Raw genomic sequence first — 6,752 nt, forward strand, 5'->3', positions numbered from 1 at the left:
GGAAGACAACAGGCCCAGCTCCCTCTGGTCACCATCACTGAAGCCACCCAAAAAGGAAGAAGGAGAGCACAAGGCAAGGAATGCCCCAGGTGAATCAGGGCAGATATGACCTCCAGAGATGCCTTCCAGCCTCAGCCATTCTGTGCCTCTGTAACTGCAATCTGACCTCTTCAGATATTGGAAGGAACCTGGAGGCAACTCTAGGTTCTACCTGGAGTCTACCACCTGAGTCTCAGGTCTACCTCAGGTCTACCACCTGAGCCAAAAGCCTTGTAAGCCTTTTCTCTCTCTAACATTAAGACTTACTCCAGTTATTTAGAGTTGTGCAATGCATGCAAAAGTTGGTGATATTGCAGAAAACCCGTAACCCTCCTTGTCTTACTGACTTCACTGCACGGTGTTTGCATTAACAGGGAAAAGAAAGGTTTAACTGGTCTCGATATCTCTTCTCCATCCTCCTTTTAGCTCTATTATCAGCAATATTTTAAATTTCAGCAGACACCTAAACTTTCTTTATAGGCTCCTAGCACAGCCTAACACAACTGCAACAATTTAAATCTGTGCTATCCAAACACATTTTATCTTTCAGTATCTTATGACCCAGGAAGACATAAAACTCAATTTACTCATTAACCTTAGCTTCCTGAAGCTGCAATTACCGCCCTGTGGACAGCCAATAATTGAATTGAGTAAGAGTAGCATGCAAATGCCACCCAGTGCTAGATACTGCTAAGAGATAATCCCGCATGCTTAAGAAAAAGGCATTGGCACACAGACAGCAAGTAAGAAAGCAGCAAAAAGGAACATGCATAAAGGAGCACATGCAGAAATTAAAGAAATGCAAATGATCAGGAACACAGTGGCAATAACTACATTACATAAGCTTAGGTTTACAGTTTACAGATAATAGCATGTAACTGTTACTTTTGCACTGAAAAGCATGTTCTGGTAGATGGCTTCACCACAGAATCAGATCTTGTTTTCCTCCCTGCCTTCCCGAGTTGTAATTCAAGGTGTTTGGTTACATTTTATATAGCTTAGCACAACTTGCTCCAACTGCAGTGAAAGAGATCAAGGCATTACAAATAAGGACTGGAGCTAGCAAAATGAGATTTAGTTTTAAGGACACTTGTCTTTTAACATTGTGTCTTTTTTTTTTTTTCCCCTCCCATTAAACCCTCAAAGTATTTTTCCCAAGCCTCTGGGCAGAGCTTTTGCATTTTTAAGCTTGATCTAATTTAAGTATAGATGACCCCGGCCTCTTACTGCTACATTACGTATCTCATCACAGTACTTGTGGAAACATCTCAGTATTTGTCTGAGTGCATTTATTATGTGACTTCATATTCTTCTCACGTTCTTCAACTTGTTTTGTTTATTTTCCTGGTTCCAGCCCCCTTTGTTTCTTTCTCCCTTTGCTCACAGAAAATGCTCCAGGAAATACAAAATGCCACTTAAGACCTTTCATCACCAGGGTTCTGATGCCATACAAGACATGCCTATGAGAGTATTTCAATTCAGATTAGGATCATCCCCTCTTACTGCACTAGAGTTCACGTGGTAGAGTTGTTTTGGAGGAAATGGATTTCTTCTACAGGAAACTAAAACAAAAAAAGAAAGAAAAAAAAAAAAGAGCCAGACCACAGCAAGTGCAAAGTAATCCCTTCCCTAGCAATGTGCTTGGGGCAGAGCCCCAGGCACCAAGTCCATGTGGATCTGCTCACTTTAGACCTCAATTCTTGTTCAGACTGACATAACAGCCACAGCATATATAAGTATGTACCACTTTCTCCTATTTTAATCTGATGACACCTTTTAAGAACCAACAGAGGATCTAAAACACAATTTTTCCACTGATAGTTTTGTTGTAAATGATGTTGTCTCTTAAATAAGATGTTTGACTTGGGTCAACTTGACTCAGGTTCTCCTCTTATTCTTTTCAAGATCAGAGATGGACACGAATATAACTTTCCAGGACCTCTCAGATCCTCAAGTGTTTTTGAAGAGCAACTGTGAGTGCTAAAGAGACTTACGATTTCCTGAAGCCATCATCTCCCTAAGGTAAGTCACGCATACTTTGTTTTTCTGCTCAGGAGCTTTTCTGTGTAGTTCTTATATTTTGCCTGTTAATATATCATCACATCAGTTTTTGTGACATAAGACTTTTTCTGGGATAGAAAAAAAGGGATGCATGGGATTTTGGATGCTTCTTCTAGGCACTTCTTCCCATAGTTTTTGAGACCACGTTGTTTAGGCTCACAGAGTTCCTGGGTGCTTTTTTCTGCAAGGCATCACAAATGAGGCTTGGCAGGCTTTGGCTGAACTTCTCTCAGCCTGACTGGAAACTTTAGTTTAGCTTGTTTAAATGTCAAAACAGCTTTTCTAGTGATCTGACAGCTACTACCCAATCTGTGCACTTAAGCTTATTTGAAGCATGTGATATACTGATATTTATACAATAAATATCACTAACATCTCTGTGTAGAAATAATTATTTAAGGTTGATATGTAACAATACAGTGAACATTGCAGTTACACAGATGCAAGGTATGACAGCACAGGCCTCTGAAGTGAAAGCCCTGGATGTGATTTAGACAAACACAGCCCTGGGCAGATGACGGAGGGGGCTCAGGATAATGCTCAGGATGTAAGTATGCACCACTAGTCAATGAAAGAGAAGTACAAATAAGAAAGACAAAATAAGTTCCAGCAGTAAAGAAGAATCCAACACATGCAAAATGCACTGTATATTGAAAGACACTTGCAGACCAGTGAAGAAAGGACACGATGTGCCAGTACGTATGAAATGTGAAAACAGCCACCAGTGTAACCTAGGGTGGTAAAGAAGTCACCAACATCACACACCTCCTGTTAAAGAACCGGAGCAAAGCCCAGCACTGGTATCACTCTACCGTATGTGTCTGCATGTGCTCATGTGTTTTTGTGCAAATTTAAACTGACTTTTTAAAAGTAGAGATGCATTTTGAATTAGTTATATGATGAGGACAGTGAAATATAGTAACTGGACTAATCACAACATCTGCATTTTATTTAAAAAAAGGTTTCCAATTAGACCAACAATAAATTCTTGGCTTTGCATATAAGGTACGTTCCCCTTTTTGCCAATAACAAGATTCTGAAACTAACAAATTGATTACAATTAAGATTTTTTTTGTTGCTATCTCAAATAATTTGTATGGACACAGAGAATTCACAGGAACCTCTGACGGTGAGTAATTTTGTTATGGATTTGTATCTAGAACAATGTCAGTCATGCAAGATCAGCAAAAGTAAGTTTAAACTTTTAAACATGTCAGCATGGAGATTTGCACTGCTTTTAAAACACTTTCAATCTGCTTTTTAAACTGGCAGAAACAGTGCAACCTGCCTGTGCTTTCCTTTACCTTGTCTATAATGCCATGCAAATTCCACTGAGTTCTCTAAGGCTCACCAGGCTGACGCTGATTTTGGGTGGTTGGTAAGTCCTGTAATCAAGGAAGACAGGTAATAAAATGATATTAGGGATCTATTAATATCTGTGATATTCAGCCATCATAGACTGCATCAAAAGGGAGATCCACTTGATGTAGCCTACCTGGATTTACCAAACCCACTCAGCCGTGTCCCTCCCTGAAGGCTCTTAGATATACTAAGACGCCACAGGATAAAAGAAGCAGTACTCCTTTGAATAGATTCCTGATTAAATGATAAAAAGTTATTGTGTACATTGATGCTGAAAATGCATTTTTGAAAGCAATCCTAGCCTTCTTGAAAAAAGAAGGTAAAAAAAATTGTACAGAGGAGAGCTCTAAGGACACTTAAAAGAATGAAATGACTTCAGTAACAGGAACAATTGAAGATGTTATGACTTGTCAAGACTAGAAAAGATATGACTTGATGGAAAAACTTGCTAAGAGATCTGAAAATTACAGGTCACTTAGAAAAGGTAAAAAGGAAACAATTGTTCACTGTTTCTTCCACTAGGAGAAAGATGGGGAATGAAGTGAATTAGAAACTGATAGGTCCAAAATAGAGAGGAGCACTTTTTTTTCCCCTAGTGTATAGTTACACTGTAAAATCACAGTACATTGCAGGTATCAACAACCCACATGGGTCTAAAAAAATTGTAAGCAATTGATCAGACCAGTTCTTGGAAGAAAAATCCATTGTGCTGTTAAGATACTTCTGGTGAGGGACAGCAGAAGTCTAAAGTCAAGTTGTCCTCTGCAGTTGGGAAAAAAACTGTATTTTATTTTAATCTTTGTCTGTTAGAGGATGGCAGTGAGGAAGAAAAACAACAACTTTATGTTTGTCTATAATCATGGGGGGCTGAGTTAAAGCAGTCTGAGCCATCCCTTCCAATTCCCTATTCTTAAAAAAAATCAAAACTGTACTGGAACAAAGGAAGCCACTCCCTTTTATGTGTAGGTCACCACTCGTTGCAGATGGATGTTTGTCTCCTCTTTCTGGTGGTTATCAGAGCTCTTTGGATTTTGTGCCCCTCCTTACACACCACCAGAGACCCCATCAGCAGCAGCTGCAGCATCTTCCACAGAGGGGTGACTATGTTCAGAAGCTTGTAGTATAAAGTCATGTTATAATTTGGCAGGTAAACAGATTTTTGGTGCCCTACTGCCTTCTTCCCCGCTTTTAATGCAGGCCTGTACAATTCCATAAAGCCTGTGCTCAAGTAGCTACTGGGAATTTTCATCACTGTCCCTGAGAAAGAAAACTGGCTGCTTGAGTACTAGCCAGCTTTCAGAGACCCAGCTAGGGAAGGTGTCCGGAGGATTGTGAGTGCTACAGCACTGAGATACATGTAGTAGATTTTACAGCTCCTGTGTGCAACGTTTAGAGAATGTGATAAAGGACTCTGGGTTAAGAGGAGAACAACTATTTTAATCTAAAAGACATCTTCATTTCCTCGTAGGAAAAAAAATCATAGCCAACACCAAAGAGGAATCCTCATTTTTAAGAGACCAAAATCCTCTTCAGGAAATGCAAAATTAAGATTATAAATAAAATAAGATCTAAATGTTTCCTATCTGTTAGGATCCACAGGAAGCTTGATTCTTCTGTTAGAGCTGGCACCTACCCAGACCAACAAAAAAATGTGTTTTAATAGCATTGAACCTGTGATCCTCTACGATAGAACAACGTCCTTAAACAAACAAATGGACCTCTGAAATGCCCCTAAAACTCAAAATATGATTTTAAGGAATAACACTCTTCACCAGAAACATTCATGTATATTGTAGTCAGAGCTGGAAGTAAAAACAATTTCATGCAAGAACACCTAATCAAGTTAGTAGCATAAAGACCAGGTTTTAGAGGCAATTCTAAAACAATATATGTGTGTGTGTGTGTGTGTATGCGTGTGTGTTTCTATTAGGAGTCATAATACAATAGCATAAATCACATTGTGGGGAGGGTGCACGTTTCAATTCATTTATTAGAAAATGAAGGCCCAAGTGAGTATGAAATCTTGATGATTTTTAAGGAAGTTATAGAAGTAGGTACTCAAGAAGTACAACTAAGCAAATTACATCTATCATACAGATCACTAGAAGTTAGGTAAAGTATCCTTTCTATTAAAGATGATGCCTAAGCATACGCAACTTTGAATATAGAAAGAAAATATTCTATTTTTAATCATTCATATAATTCTTTCCTGGTATCAATGCAACACTAATGCATTTCTTTAGCCACATTTTCAGTGCCCTCAGCTATTCACTACTACTGTACTTTCATTTGCTGCTTCTGAAAAAGGAGTTTGGGCAACAGACCTTAACTGAGCAGGAAGAAAGCAGCAGCTAACCCTACAGCAGAGGTCTCTGACTTCTTCCTTGGCGGAGCTTCACTGACCCCTAATGGACAACTTCCATCAGTGCGCCTGCCCCTAACAAAAACCAAAGCCACGCTGCAAAAACACACAGTACTGAAAACATCTTGTTTCAGCCTAATATGAACTCTGCCGCTTTGACATATTTATAGCTCCCATCCAAGACCAGTGTACCTATTAGGATACCACCTTCATGCCCTGGCTATTTGAAATACAAAGAAGAATACGGTTATAGGTGAATAAATCCTACGTTTAATGGGGTCATTCTGACGACTGGTTATGACAAGGCTAATTCAACGTTTTTAAAATGAGAGCACAGTGGTTTTACATCTTCCCACAAAAAAAAAAAAAAAAAAAAAAAAAAAAGTTAAGGTCTAATCAACACTTTGAATGGATCCATTTATACCATTTTAAAAGGAAGATCTGCAATCAGCACAATCAAGAGCCTTTATGAACAGCAGTAGTAATTTGAAAGAGTGCAAAGATTTCTACCTTCTCTCCCGTAAGTAACTACACCTGCCAATAGTATGGCAATGAGCAGTTTTCATGACATGAATAGGATTCTCTGCTTCAGTACAACTACTACTATTTGTAAAGAATAAAAAGCAAACACAAGAAGGGAGAAGTTCACGCTGGTTGGAGCAATCCCTTTCTTTCATTCACCAACAGCAAAGATGAACTTGTGTGAATGAGTTCTCAGTAGAGGAAAGCAACCAAGCTGGAAATGGTCCGCACTCCCTATTCCTCTTCAGGCAAAAGTTTCTGTTCATGTGCTTTCTTCACTAGCTTCACTGCTCTACTCCCCTTTTCCTATCTACCTTCCCACCTCAGAAATGGAGCTGCTATAAATCTCCCCACTTCACTGAGATTTTGACACACCGAGGGGTAAAGGCATCGAAGAAGAGGGTCA

This window comes from Aythya marila (assembly GCF_965140915.1).
Source record: "Aythya marila genome assembly, chromosome: 2".
NCBI lineage: Eukaryota > Metazoa > Chordata > Aves > Anseriformes > Anatidae > Aythya > Aythya marila.